Raw genomic sequence first — 15,566 nt, forward strand, 5'->3', positions numbered from 1 at the left:
TGGGGTTGTGGTTTTGCCTCGGGGACAGGAGGAGCAGCAGAGCTTGGGAGAGCTCGAGCAGCTCTGGAGAGAGCCCCAACAGCTCTGAGGAGAAATCCAGCAGCAGCTCAGCGGACGAAGAAGAAGAGGACAGCGATTTCGATGACCTGAGGCAGCTTTTAGAGGAGCACCTCGACTGGGTTCTCCTGGACTGAGCCGAGGCCGTGCCATCGCCACCAGCCCCATGGACACCTTCACCACTGCCTTCAGCCACGCCCCGTGCCAGGAGCCGGGAACAGAGACTCCCATTTCCCCCCGGACACTGCCTGCCCTCCCTTTCGGGAGACTGCCCTCCCTCTGGGAGCTGGACTCTGCAGACAGTTCTGGGATAGTTCTGGGGTAGTTCTGGGATGGTTCTGTCTATAGTTCTGGGATAGTTTTGTCTGTAGTTTTGTCCATAAGTTGCACTCAATGCTGCTGTTGAGTAGTCAAGGATGGAGCAGAGGCTCCCAGCTGCTCGGCTGCCCCGGAGCTGGGGGCATTTTGCCCCAGAGCTGATGCTCTGCTGGGTTCTGGTTCCACTGCTTGTTTATCCAGGGCTCCCCCACTGCTCCGTGCTCCTGCCTTGGGGCAGTTGGGGTCATTTGTCCTTCCCAAGAGCTGTGCACACGTGGAGCAGACGAGCCCAGCCGGACCCTGCGTGTCCTGAGGAGCCGAACTCCTCCTTGTCCTGCAGCTCTGGCAGGGCTGGGCCATTCCCCAGGCCTTGTCCTGCTCCTTGGGCTCTGCTGGCCCCTCCGGAAGAGGAGCAGAGACAAGGGGCTGGAGCAGGGAGTGCTGAAGGAAGGAGGAGGAAGGAAGTGAAGAAGATCCTCAAGAGGACAGAGATTTTGCCATGGTTTCTGAAAGCAATCTCACAGGAGGGGATCTCCACGAGCACAGCACCCAAGGGTGTCCCAGGTTACAATGTAAGGTGTAACCAAAAGTGTGTATTCTATCACCAGCTGTTAAAACCAGCTGGGGCAGGGTTCTTTGTCTCTCCAGTGACACATCCCTGATAACTCCCTCCGGAGGGAAATCTTCTCTTACTGAGCCATCCAGCCTCACTGCATGACTCTCAAAATTACATCATCCCACTGTGAGATGCTCCACCCAGGGGGAGGAACCAAGCATTCCATCCTGGATGTAATCTGAGGTTTGGAACACCGCAGTCAGCCCTGACCTACTGGATTCCCAGAGGACAAGAGCTACATAACCACCCCTGGACCTTCAGAGGAGACCAGACCCTTCTACAGGATCACTGCTTCAACAGAACCGTATCTATCACTTCAAAGAGGACTGCAGCCACCCCTTAATCGGACTGCTGCCACCACCCAACAGGGTGTTGGGTTGTACCCTGACTCCGTCAGTGTTTCTGTTGCATTTATTTTAATTTTCCTATTAAATTGTATTTCTGACTTGGAATCTCTCACTGGTTTGCTTTCAAACTAGTACAATGGGTCATGCTCCCCAATTTATTTCTGACCAGGGTTCAAGGGAGCCCCTGAAGGCCCTGTCCAGGCAGAAGGGTGGGGACGATGTGTTTTGCTTGGTGGGGCTGGCTGTGCTCTGGCCCCTCTGACATCCTGGGGACGTGTCCCAGTGGGGGCAGCTCTGAAGGGCCCCAGCAGGTCCCACTGTCCCTGTAGCCCGTGCCAGTGGTGAATGCTGGGGCAGGAACCCAGGCAGAAATCCCTTCACTGGGTTTGTTACTGCTTCAGTTTCACCAGTGCCGCCCTTCCAAAGGAAAAATTAAATTAACATTTAATTCTTGTTAAACTTAGCTTAGGGGACCCTGACATCCTGATGCCCTCACAATAACTGATGGAGACGTCCTTCACACGCTTGCAGAGGGAGCTCAGTGCTCTTTGCACTCTCACCCCTTTCACCGGGTTTGACTGGGAAGGTTCATGATGGAATTGTTGGAGAATGCCCCCGGCTGAGCTGAGCTTCCAGCGGCAGGAACCAGCCAAGACCCAGTGTTAATAAAATCAGTGAAGCATCCTCACAAGGCAAACAGTTTCCCTTTACAGCTCACAGCCTCCTCACGCTGATAGAAAATGACAATCACCAGATGTGGCAACATCAGCTGAGGGCAGCTCCAAAAAGCTGCCTGTTCAACACATCCCAGTTCCCACTAACTTATTTATACAGCCACAGACATTTTTTAATACTTTTGGGACACCTTATCTCATTGGCTGCACAAATCCCCTTCTGCCTGCATCACGTCTAAGTGTGAAATAATGCATTGTTGACGTCCCTGTGACCCCAGGGACAGAGGAGCCCTTCCAGCCACCGTGACCTCATTAACAAAAATCCCTTGTATCGAAACGGTCCAGCCTTGCGGAGGTCTGGCTGCACGGCAAAGAAATCCTGGGATAACAGCACCCTCCTGGCATTCCAAACACGCCCCGCTCCAAGACATGATCTCACCCAAGGTTTTAGTGCCTCTGGCTGAGACAGTGCTGCTCTCTGGATCCCAGGGAATTGCTCCTTCCCTGGCACGCTGAGGCAGGCTCAGGAGCAGGGCTGGCTGCTCCCGCTCTGTCCTGATCCAAACCAGGAGCACTCCGCTGCCTTCCCGAGCCACTGCTCAGCAGGAGGAGACTGCCTGCCTGCTGCCTCTGGAAAAACAGGATGAGGAATTGCTTTTCCAGTGGCATTTGCAGCAGGAATGAGGCTGCAGGAGAAGCCTCCAGCCAGGAGCACCTCACAGGCCACCACAGGCCCTGAGGTGTCCCCAGTGTCACTGGGGTGGGGTGGGCAAAGAAAGGAGACATTCCCGGACTTATTCCAACCACAGCACTAAACGTCTTCCCTTCCAGGTTTTGATCCTAACCATGGTTACCCTGGAGGAGCCGCTGGTTTCTGAGAGCAGCAGTGAGACACGGGCAGTGTTAATCAGCAGCGTTAATCAGCAGTGCCAATGGGCAGTGTTAATCAGCAGTGCTAATCGGCAGTTTAATGAGCTGCTCATCCAGGCAGTGCCCCACACTCGTTGATCCAGGATAACAGGCCCAGGTGAAGCGTCCAAACTGCACCCATCCATTTCTCCCCATCTGAAGGAAAAAATGCTGGGAAAACTTAATGGTTCTGCCAACCTGTGTGGATCTGAGTGTCCCTAGCACCAGGAGAAACTTCCCTGTTTAACAAACAGCTCAGTCCTCTCCTCTCACCCTTGTCCCTCTGCTAGAGCTGACATCCACCACAAGATTCCGAGGCCCATTTTGGGAGGGATCCCCATTCATCTTCCATTATACACAAACACTTTTTTCCCCCAGAAATCTGATGCACAACCCGGTACAAACCATGTTGAGCCATGTTCTTATTTCCACAAATCTTTCACTGAATCAGAGACAAAGCTGACCTAAGCATGAATAAAGAACTCCTGGTCACTTTGAGTCCCACAAAGTCCTGGTGCCATTTCCCTTTTCAGGAGTAAATGAGTGTAAACAGCACAGTCTCTGTCTCTTCTGGAGCAGGAGAACACCACATTCCTCTTATTTGGTTTGGTTTTCCCATTACTCTCTGCATATAGAGGAGCTGCCTTAATTAATGTAAGCTTATTATGAAATTAGAGCACTGATATAATTAAAGCATTGATTAAAAAGCCAATAAAACAAGCAGCTCAAGCTCTTTTGAAAGAGGAGCAGTATGAATCCTCCTTGATTAAATATTACAGATCAGTCAATATTTAACCATTCCATTGTATTGACTTAATTTCTCCATCGAGCTGGGAATCAGCATCCCTTGGGACCTAATTATGGCAGGTTTGCTTCCCTTGTTGTTCTCGGAGTTTGTGGGCTTGCTTGGTTTATTTTGGTATTTCTTAAACTTCTCACAGAGTAGACCTTCCATCCCGGGGAACCATACTCCATGGAGGTAATTCATGGGTAATGAGCAGTTCTGATAATTGTGTTTATCTTTGGAAATTAACTCCCAGAAATCCATCCCGCCCATGAGAACACATCCTGCCTCCTTCGGCTGGCTCCTGGAATGGGGTTGTTAAAGAACTGAGCAGCCAGGTCAAACCAACAGCCCTGCCCCACATCTCCTGAAGGTCCCTCTGGGGTTTAGTGGAGACATTTCCTTCCCTCCTTTCCACATCCATCCACAGAAACATTGGAGCAACATCCAGAGCCGCCTTCAGCTCCTCGATTCATTCATCTCCATCTGTTTCAGAACTGACTCCCTAAAATGACACTTCCTCTTTGTTACCCCTCCAAAACTAAAACCCCACGTGTGGGGCCAGGCTGTCCCCAGAGCCCTGCCCCACACCAGCCCCGAGAGTGGGGAGAGCACAGGCAAAGTGCTGGAGCTGCTGCAGGATGCAGATCCCTCGGGCTGCAGCTGATTCCCCTCTGTGCTGTGCCACACCGAGGCCAGGAACACGCTGGGGACACGGAGCAGAGGTGGCCTTGGCAGTGCTGGGTTCACTGCTGGACTTGGGGGAGTCGGAGGTCTTGTCCAGCCCTAATGATTCCGTGATTTATGAGGCTGTGGCAGTGTGATCCAGCACTTCCCGTGCTCTCCCCACCTGAAACAACATCTGGAGGACCAGGAAGGCTGGAGAGCCCTCATCCCAGGGCTCTCCCTGAAACTGTGTGGGGTGAAGAGAAACCTGTTGGGGCTGTCAGACATCCCCAAAGCTTCCTCTGGGCTGCAAGATGGATATTCTGGAAGAACAAAGGCTGCGCTTCAGATCCCTGCAGCCTGTTTGCTCTGAACAAGCAGCACGACTTCATCTGCCTTTTCTTTCCCTCCTGTTATATTCCCAGCTTTTTCCTTAGGGAAACAGAACAGCTCTGAGGAAGCACCACAGATGAAAGAGCAGGAGGAGGTTTTCTAGCTCTTATTTTTTTAGCTCAGCGTTTGTGTTGTAACTGGGTCTTCAGGAATGTCTGATCTCTCCCAGGTGTGCAGGGCCAGCACCTCCCAGAGCAAACGCAGCTCACACACAAATATGTGCTTTTCTGTCAGGGATCTGGAGATCTCCCGGAGACAATCCAGGGCTCTGGCACCACCCAGGTGGAGTCTTGTCTGTCCCTTGGGCCTGACAGGGCTGCACAGCTCAGAGCAGGGATTTGTCCTCAAATCAAACAAGGATGAAGTGTGGGAATCCATGGTTTCTGCTACTTGGTCAGCACAGCTCCTCCAGCTCCAGAAAAGCTGGGATGCTGAGAGAACCCTGGAATGGTTTGGATTGGAGGGACCTCAAAGCCCATCCAGTGCCACCCCTGCCATGGCAGGGACACCTCCCACTGTCCCAGGCTGCTCCAGCCCCAATGTCCAGCCTGGCCTTGGGCACTGCCAGGGATCCAGGGGCAGCCCCAGCTGCTCTGGGCACCCTGTGCCAGGGCCTGCCCACCCTCCCAGGGAACAATTCCTTCCCAATGTCCCATCCAGCCCTGCCCTCTGGCACTGGGAAGCCATTCCCTGTGTCCTGTCCCTCCATGCCTTGTCCCCAGTCCCTCTCCAGCTCTCCTGGAGCCCCTTTAGGCCCTGCAAGGGGCTCTGAGCTCTCCCTGGAGCCTTCTCCTCTCCAGGTGGACATTCCCAGAGCAGAGGGATTTGTTGGGTCAATGCCCAGTGCCTCTGTAGGATTCACCATCTCTGGACAAAATGCAGCCTGCTCTGGGAGGGTTGGGCTGGGTTTGGTTTCACCTTCCCAGCCCCAGCACAGAGCGGACACACAACGAGCTCTGAGCTGGACTTAAGTGAGCTAAGCTAAACCTCACCATTTGTTCTGCTCAGCAACAGAACAAATGTCACCACCGCTTTCAGGGAAGATGCTGGAGCAGCTGAAAGTTAAAAATGCAAATCAAAGCCCAAAAGAGCTCTGAGCTCGCAGCAGACGTGCCACAGCGTGGCATTTGCAGTGTGGCAGCAAGAATGTGCTGGCACGTGTGTGTGAGGTGGCAAAAAAAGCGTGAAGCTAAGCATGACTTAGAGGGGAAAAAAATGCCCAAAATCCAAAAAAGAGGAGTTTATTCAGGGATTATCAACGTGACTGCCTTCATCAAGAGATGGAGCAGCTGAAAGCACGGAAAGCAGGTCTGAAAATGAGGAAAAAGTGCAGTTTATGACATCTAGTGGCAAGAGGAGATGTTCCCCCCCCACCCCCCCGTGGAGCTCTGGCTGTGCAGGTTCACTGCACTCCCCCTGCACCTCTGACAATAATCTGTGTGCAAAGCCAGAACCTTTCTGGGCAGGCCTATCAAAGCCAGGCCTTTACATGGCACGGCTGAGTGATTTCAGTTCCAGGCTGGGCAGGGAGAGCAGCCCTTCGTGTGGGCTGATCCCACACCAGCAGCAGCGCTCCCGGCTTTTATCACAGCCCTCGGAGCGGCTCTCACAAACCATCACTGCCTGCATCCTGTGCTGCTCTGGAAAATGGCCAAGGCACAGGGAGAAAAAAGCCCCAGGGTGTCTGAAGTGAGCAGGAGCACTGAAAAAGGGATGGGGGCACCCCCAGAGGCTCTGGGACATCCCAGAGCACACAGTTCCAGCTGTGCTCTTCTCTGACTGCAGCACCAAGAAATGGCACCTTTGGGCAAAACCATCCCTTTTGTGCCCTTTATTCCCACCTTGTCCTCCAAACAGCCAGTTCCTGGGATTCCTTCTGGGCCCCTGGGATCATAACAGGCTGTTGATGCAGGATAAGCTCAGCTTTCCTGGGCCATTCAGTGCTGCCCTCCATGGAGGAGCTGCCTCAGGCCTGCAGGAGCCCAGGGCTGGCAGAAATCCCATGGAAGACATTGTCCATGGGAAAAGGCTCTGCCCCAGCAGGGCCTCATCCCCTGCCAGCTTCCCTCAGAAGGGGCTGTCACGGAATCATGGAATGCTTTGGGGTGGAAGGGACCTTAAAGCTCATCTCATCCCACCCCTGCCATGGCAGGGACACCTCCCACTGTCCCAGGCTGCTCCCAGCCCCAATGTCCAGCCTGGCCTTGGCCACTGCCAGGGATCCAGGGGCAGCCCCAGCTGCTCTGGGCACCCTGTGCCAGGGCCTGCCCACCCTGCCAGGGAACAATTCCTTCCCAATATCCCACCTAACCCACACTCTGTAAATTTGAAGCCATTCCCTCTTGTCCTGGCACCCAGCCCTTGTCCCAGGTTCCTCTCCAGCTCTCCTGGAGCCCCTTTCAGCACAGGAGGGGCTCCCTGGAGTCAGTGTTCTTTCCTCCAGGAATCCAGCCCAGATCTGGGCTCTTCTTTAACAACCACCCCCTAAATCCAGCTCTGTGTCTGTCCCCTCTCTGTCCTCAGGCTCTCACCCCTCCCTGCACCCAGGACCTTTGCTGGCTTCCCACAGGCTCAGCTCTGCTTGGACCCCAGAATCCAGCAGGGATTGGCAGAGATCTGAAGATGGGTCTGAAGATGAAAACCCCTCACTCAAAGGGCCTCCCACACCTCGGGGGCTGAGGGCAGCATTTCCTGCGAGTGATGGCATCCGTGTCCATGGAATCACCGTGCCCAGGGCTGGCCAGCACCTCCTCCAGCCCACGAGACCTGAATTCCCAGCTGGAGCACGGGCTCGGTCGGGGCTTGCTGTGACAGACATTGAGAGAGAAGAGGGCGGGTGATGGTGCCCGGGGCATGGGAATCAGGAAGCCATGGAGCCAAGGAAAAGCCTGGAGAATGGGACGAGGGGAGGAGAAGGGGGAAGGAAATACAGCAGTGCACTCCCGGCCACCTCCCAGCCTCGTGGGGACGTTCACATGGCACTGCTGCCCCCAGTGCCTCGGCACAAAGCACCCCCAGCTCTGAGGTGGCCGGGTGGATTAATGAGGATCAGGTCAGGACAATATCAGTGTTTGCATGGACTAAGCTCTGTCCTCAAGGCCTTTAAAAGCAATTCTTCCAACTGCTGGAGTATTGATTGGAAAGGTCTGGAACGACTTCCACTGCTGCAAACCCTCTCTGAAGAGTTCCCAAACTCAAAGATCAGCAAAAATCCCGAGTTTCTGCCTCAGACTCACAAGCCAATATCTTTGGGAGCCAGGGGAATGTGGAGATGCCGGGGGAAGAAGAAGGTGACCCACCCTTGGCACAGAGGGACTTCCTCAAATGCCATTTGCACCAGGGCAGGTTGGGGTTGGATGTGAGGAAAAATTTCTTCAGTTCCTGAAGGAAAGAAAGCAACAACTGCCCCCAGCACAGAAAGACGTGGGTCTGTTGGAATGAATCCAGAGGAGACCACGGAGATGCTCCAGGAGCTGGAACTCCTCTGCTCTGGAGCCAGGCTGGGAGAGCTGGGATTGTTCAGGATGGAGATGAGAAGGTTCTGGAGAGAGCTCAGAGCCCCTTGCAGGGCCTAAAGGGGCTCCAGGAGAGCTGGAGAGGCACTGGGGACAAGGAATGGAGGGACAGGACACAGGGAATGGCTTCCCACTGCCAGAGGGCAGGGCTGGATGGGATATTGGGAAGGAATTGTTCCCTGGCAGGGTGGGCAGGCCCTGGCACAGGGTGCCCAGAGCAGCTGGGGCTGCCCCTGGATCCCTGGCAGTGGCCAAGGCCAGGCTGGACATTGGGGCTGGGAGCAGCCTGGGACAGTGGGAGGTGTCCCTGCCCATGGCAGGGGTGGCACTGGATGGGCTTTGAGGTCCCTGCCAACCCAAACCATTCCGGGATTCTGTGTTAACAGAATGGGATGTGTTCTCAGGAATGTGTTCATCCTCCTGACGGGGTTGTGGGCACAGACTGAGCCCCCCCCCCCCCCCCCCCCCCTTGGCTGGGAAAGGGGAAAAGGCTGAAATTTGGACATTTGATCCCAGCCCCTGGAGACACCGCGACCCCGGAGGAGGAACAACCTCCCCACAGCTGCCTCGGTACATCCCATTCCTGAAAACCCTGGCTTTCCCCTGGTTTGGCTCCTCCCTTGAAGAGTTCCCAGACCATGCTGGGAGCACCTCAGCTTTCCCAAACCTGCTGGGAAAGTTGGGGATCTCACCCCGAGGATCCAGACCCGAGCAGCCAGGGATGTGCTGGAAGTCTCCTCTGGAAGAGGACGAGACCTCTCCCCACCGCTGCTTCCAGCCTTGCTCCTGCACACATTTTCCAACTGTTTTTTTTTTCCTCAGGATCCTGGGGACCTCTCGTGGTGGCAAGTGAAACCAGGTTTATTTGGGAAGCGCAGGAGACTTCCCGGCTGGCTGAACGGCTCCTCTAAAGGAGCTTTAGGCTCGGAAACCAGAAGAGAAGAAATTCCCAGCCGGGAACAGCTGCCCCTGCCCTTGGAAAGCTGCAAACACCCACCCTGCAGGTTCCAAGGGATCCAGTGGATGACTCCTGGTTTTCCAGCACAAATACACAACCCTGACAGCTGCAGGGGTGCCAGGCCAGCTGTGCCATCCTTGGGGGTCACCATGAAGCCCCTGGGAACTGGAATCTGATGGTGTTTCCGTGCAGGAGCCTCCCTGGAGGAGCAGGGCCTGTGGCTGTGCACAGCTGGAGTTCCTCGTGCTGCTTGTTGGTGTCTCAGCCCTCCAGTGCCGTGGATCTGGCCCTGCTGGACATTTAATTGGAGGCTTTTTCCAGTAGGAAAAAATTCCAGTGAGGACGACCTGAGCTGTCAGTGAGTGGGGGCTGTTCCACCACTCCTCCTGCAGCTCCCAGCTCCTGAGGCTGGAGTGTGGTGGGTGAGATCAGGACTGAGGCCTCAGATAAGGCAGGAGCTCACCACAGGCACCCAGGAGGGCAGGCTGGACATCAGGAGGAATTTCCTCCTGGAAAGGGTGGTCAGGCATTGAAAGGGGCTGCTCAGGGAAAGGTTCTTCCCCCGAGGGCGCTGGGCACTGCCCAGGCTCCCCAGGGAATGGTCCCAGCCCCGAGGCTGCCAGAGCTCCAGGAGCTCCCAGGGATGCCCAGGGTGGGGTTGTTGGGGTGTCTGTGCAGGGCCAGGGGCTGCGCTGGGTGATCCCTGGGGGTCCCTTCCAGTTCAGGATATTCCAGGATTCTCAGCTCCACAAGGACTTTCTCACTATGAAGAAATTCCAGTGCGATTTAAAGGTTTTTTCCCAGTGGATGCTCCTGCTCAGCACCTGCAGGAGCCCAGGACAGCTCCAGTTGGGGGTTTCACTTCCCGTGCCCCTGGAATTGCCCACCCTGGCCCCAAGGAGGTCCCAGCACTGGGAGGTGCTGCTGAAGGCAAAGCCCCCCTCCAAGTCCCTCTGTCTCCTCTGAGCAGCTCCAAGCCCCCTCCCCGCCCTGTCAAAGCTTTCACAGTGAAGCTCCAGCCCTGCAAACCCTAGCCCCACTCCCTCTCCCTCTCCCTCATTCCCGAGGGTTGGATAATTAGCACACCATGGATTGCCTGCAGTGCCTCTTCAGAGGCTTTGGGGCCATGCTGCTCCCGGGGACCCACCCAGGACACCCCGTCCTTCAGCCTGTCTCCCACCTGGCAGGAGCTGCAGAGGAAATCCAGCCTTTCCCGGGGTTTGTCCCAGAGCTGCAGGACAGGATCATCCCTCTGGGCGCTCCAGAGGTGGCTGCTTTGGGAAACCCAGGCCTTTTGCCCCAGGTGTTCTTTCCAAAGGGCAGATTTATGATTCTTCCCTTCATGTTCCTTCCTCTTCCTGGGTTCCCTTTGCCCCTTTTGAATCCCTCCCTGTCACTCGTGGTGTGCAGAGATGCCTCTAATGAAGGGTTTCCAAGTAGTTCAGGTGGAGTTTTAGGAAGCTCACAGGATTTCTGTGTTGGAAAAGTCCAAGATTCTCAAGACCCAGGAATTCCCAGTGCTGGTGCTTTTGCTGTGTGCACAGCACTGGGTCAGCTCTGGCTGCCCCAGCTCCCTGTTTTCTCCAGACACTTCCAGCCCCAGCTCTTGGTCCTCCCCTCTCCCTCGTGTCCCACCACTGGGCTTTCAAGAGGTCAGGCTTTCCTCCTTCCCTGGAATTCCCCCCTTTGACAGACAGGACATGGAGCTCTTGGAGCAAGTCCTGAGGGAGCCGTGAGGATGCTCCCAGTCTGCTCTGGAGCCAGGCTGGGAGAGCTGGGAGTGCTCACCTGGAGAGGAGGAGGCTCCAGGGAGAGCTCAGAGCCCCTAAAGGGGGTACATAAAAAGGAGGGGAAAGGACTTTTTACACGGGCAGGCACTGACAGGACAGAGGGGAGCAGATTCAAACTCGAAGAGGAGAGATTTAAATTAGATATTGGAAAGGAATTGCTCCCTGTGAGGGTGGTGAGGCCCTGGCACAGGGGGCAGGAGCTGCACTCTGAGGGTGCTGGGGCACAGCCTCCACCTTTGTGCCCTCTCCAGCTGGGTGAACATGAAGCATTTTTAAACCTTCAGGTAAGGCTGGGCTCAGCCTGGCTGGTTAAAGCTTCACCTGAAGTTCCCAGCAGGGGCTGCTCTGGAGGGAGCCTTTCACAGCTTTATCCAAAAGCCTTTTTTGGCCCCATTTGGGATTTGCCAGCCCCACAGGGATGTCCTGGACTTTGCCATCCCCCTGTGACAGCCTTGCAGAGCCAAAACCAAACAGGGCTGTTTGGTTTTCAGGCACAAGGTGGCACTGGAGGAGCAGCTTTCCCTTTCCCTTCCCCTTCCCCTTCCCCTTTCCCTTTCCCTTCCCCTTCCCCTTTCCCTTTCCCTTCCCCTTTCCCTTCCCCTTTCCCTTCCCCTTTCCCTTCCCCGTGCCTCATCCCTGGCCAGCACAGCTCAGCCTGGGCAGGCCCCCGGTGCCCCCCATCCTTCAACGAGGGGCTTTAAGGGATGCAAAGAGCCCTGAATCCCAAATCCCAACCCACAGGATTTGGGATTTGGGATTCAGGGCAGGAAGTTGTTCACCCATTTCCTGAGCCCCGTGGGGTTTGGATCCCACTCTGGAGAGCATCACCCCAGGGACAGGGATGTGGGGTCCGGGGGACACGTCCTGCCAGTGCCACCTGGGGCACCAAACCCGCCACACTCACACCTTTCCCAATTCCCCTGCCCTCCTGAGCTCTCCCAGGGCACTGGGCATGGGTCCCCCCCCACCATGGGTGACCACCCCACCATGGGGCACGCCCACTGCCCCCCTGCTTCCTCTGCTCTGGTGATGTCCCCAGCAAGGTCACCCATCCTCTTCCAGGCCATTCCTGCACTTGGGGTTTCTGACTGCTTTAGGGGAGGTTTTATTATTTGAAACTGATTTATTTTCTACCTGCCAGCACCTCAGTGTTTCCCTCCAATCGAGGTGGGAGTGCTCTGTCCTGGGACACGGGGGAAGGGTCCCTCTTGGGTGGCACCAGAGTCCCTGGCCAAGGGGCACCAGCACCTGCCCGGGGCCACCTGGGCAGGGGGACAGCTCTGGGGCACGCAGGACAGTGGGCATGGATGGGGACCCTCGGGAGCCTCGCTGCAGAGGGGACGGGGAGTGGCTTTGTGGTGACAGCAGCGCCCTGCGCCACCTCCCAGGTGAGAGTGTGCCAGAAGTGAGGGCTGTAGTGGGAATGTAAAGCACAGCAGAGATTTGGAGATCCCTGCGGCTCAAGGGGCTCCAGAGAAAGGGGAAAGCCCCAAATCCAGCAAGGGAGAAAGCACCCACCCTCCCCCCAGGCTCTCCAGGGGCTCCAGAGGTGAGCACATTGCACACAGGCATCTCCTTGGAGCAGGACCAGCTCTGCCCAGCTCCAGGACCATTCCCAAACACCCCTCCCAGTGCCCATCCCTCCCTCAGGAGCTGCAGCTCCATCATTCCCAGCCCAGGACCATTCCCAAACACCCTTCCCAGTGCCCATCCCTCCCTCAGGAGCTGCAGCTCCATCACTCCCAGCCCGGGAACACCCGCCCGGCTCGGGGCACGCGGGGTCTGTCCTGATGAACACCCGGAGCTGAGGCAGGCAGGAGGCTGGGAAATAACAGTCATGAAAGGTTTAAATGCTGTGGAGAGGAGCAGGAGCCTCCCAGGCAGTTTTCCAGCCCAGTGGTTCCAACAAGCTCTCGGTGTGTTTACACACAAATAACAATAATTAAACCAAACCCAACAGAACCCCGGGTGCTCCCCCCACATCACAGCCACGGCAATAAAGCCCTCTGGAAAGCAATCCCACCTTACCCGTGCTGCTCAGAGTCTCACAGGAGTCCAGGCTTTGAGTGAGACATTCTAGGATGCAGTTACACAGGTTAAGGCCCCACTTATCTGAGGACCAGGCTCCCCAGGGAATGGGCACAGCCCCGAGGCTGCCAGAGCTCCCAGGGGTGCCCAGGGTGGGGTTGTTGGGGTGTCTGGGCAAGGCCAGGAGCTGCACTGGGTGATCCCTGGGGGTCCCTTCCAGGATGTTCTGTGATCCCATGAAAACTTCATCCCTCTTGCACAGGATGGGAGCAGGAGGAGTTTTGGGCTCCAGGGCCCTGGGCATGGCTGGGTCCCCTCAAGCACCAGGACTGGAATTTTTGACTGGATGTGTCCCAGTGCAGTTCAACAGCAAAACCACAGAGAAACGGGGCAGTTGATTACTTCCCATAAATTCCCACACAGACTGGTGGGGTGGGGGAAATCCTTCCTCAAAACAGGAAAAGCAGCTGGCTCATCCCAATGTTTTAAGGTTTAAAGGCTTGGGTAATAAACAGGTTTTACCTCCCGCCTCTTCGCAGGGAGGTTTGGAGCACGCTGGGCCCTTCATTCCGTAGGCCATCAAACATTAAGGCACATTTTAAGCAGCGTTTCCCCCTCCTCACCCTGCAAATCCCACCGCTCCATGATTCCTGCTGGACTGAGGGGCGAATCCTCCTTTCCTCTGCCCGCCACACCTGGAGAAGGAAATCGGTGCTGACGGGGATCGGCGAGGGCTGGGAGGAGGTTCCGGGCCGGGAGGAGGTTCCGGGCCGGGAGGAGGTTCCGGGCCGGGAGGAGGTTTCGGGCCGGGAGGAGGTTCCGGGCCGGGAGGAGGTTCCGGGCCGGGAGGAGGGTTCGGGCCGCGTTGCCGGCCGGGCTGGCGAGCAGCCAGCTCCGGAGCCAGCCCCAGAGCCAGCCCCAGCGCTGCTCGGCGTTTGCGGAGCGCACCTGAGGAAAGCCCTGCTCCGCCGGGGATCGGATCGCTGCTGCCGGCAGCCGGGGACAGCCGCCGGCTAATCTGCGATCTCCGGAGCGCGGAGATATCCATCAAAGGCCTGAGGAGCGGGCCCGGCGCTACTGGAACAGTTTAACCACTGATGGCGTCCTAATTACCGCGCTATCAACTGCGGCAAAGGCGCTCAGCAGGAGCTGCTCCGCTTCAACGCGGGAGGCGAGGAAATTACCCGGGCGGGGAAGTGAATGGAGAGCGCGGCCGGGCTGCGGTAATTAACGGCGTTGATGATTTATATTATTTATTATAGCGGGGCCAGGCTCTCGTCAGGCCGTTGGATGGGCCCTTCCAGCGCTTCCCAGCCGGGATTCGGGATGGGCGAAGCCCCTCTGCACCCAGCGTGGAGGATTTCTGGCTCCAGCGGCCGTGGATTTATTTCGTAGATGCTGGGAAGGAATCCCTCCCTGTGAGGGTGGTGAGGGGCTGGAAGGGATTTCCCAGAGAAGTTGCGGATGCCCCTGGATCCCTGGAAGTGTCCAAGGCCAGGCTGGAGCAGCCTGGGATAGGGGAAGGTGTCCCTGCCCACGGCAGGGGTGGAGTGGGATGAGCTTTGAGGCCCCTTCCAGCCCAAACCATTCTGGGATTCTGTGATCCATGATGACCAGAGGGTTCTGCTGGTTTGGGACGGGGAAACGCGGAAGAACTGTGGCTTGATCTTTTCTGGATCAGAGGAAGCCTGACACGGGAAATAAGAACAGAAGGAAAGAACCCACGCAGCCTCCCTGTCAGGGCTGGGAAGGGAGAAAGGCTCGGGTTTGCCATTCCAGCAGGAAAATTCAGCCTGGACACACAAAGCCCATTTCTGCCAGGGAGGACAGGGGTGCCTGAGGAAGCAGCTCAGGACCAGATGGGATGAAAATCCCCCAAGAAGGGGCTGTGTTTGGCCATGCTGGGGGACAGAGCAGCTGCCCAGCACCTCCCAGCCCAGCCCCAGGTGCTGCTGGTGGCCATGGCAGGGCTGGCCCTTCGCAGCTCCCTGTGCTGGGTCAGGCCCTGTCCTCTGGCCAAAGCCAGACCCATCCCAGAGGGAGCAGCCCAGGGATGAGCCCAGTGCTCATCTCACCAAATCTGGCTCTCATCCCTTCATTTCCCTTTCTTGATTCCCCTTTTCCTGCCCCACATCTCCTGGTGTTTCCCCTGGAATTCCCACCACCACAGGGCACCTGGGCAGGCATTTCTTCTGCTCCTCTCATTCAGTGTAAAGACCAGTAGAGGATTTTTGGGGGTTTTATCCTTATTAGAAAAAAAAAGACAATCCCAGCCTGTAGCAAATCCAGGTTCCTGAGACTGAGTTTGTCCCATCTCATCCCTTTCCCCTCTGGATGTCCACGGGTGATCCAGACCCTCACAGGCTCATTCCACCACCTCAGAGAGATGTGTCCCCAAGCGTCAGGGATTTCTGCTGCTTGAAGCCAGGATCCACCCATGGTCTGCACCTTCCCATGGCAGGGGGGTCTTGGAATCTGGAAAATCCATGGCATCCCCACCTTCCAGCCTGT

This window comes from Coloeus monedula (genome assembly GCF_965178545.1).
Source record: "Coloeus monedula genome assembly, chromosome: 20".
Lineage (NCBI taxonomy): Eukaryota > Metazoa > Chordata > Aves > Passeriformes > Corvidae > Coloeus > Coloeus monedula.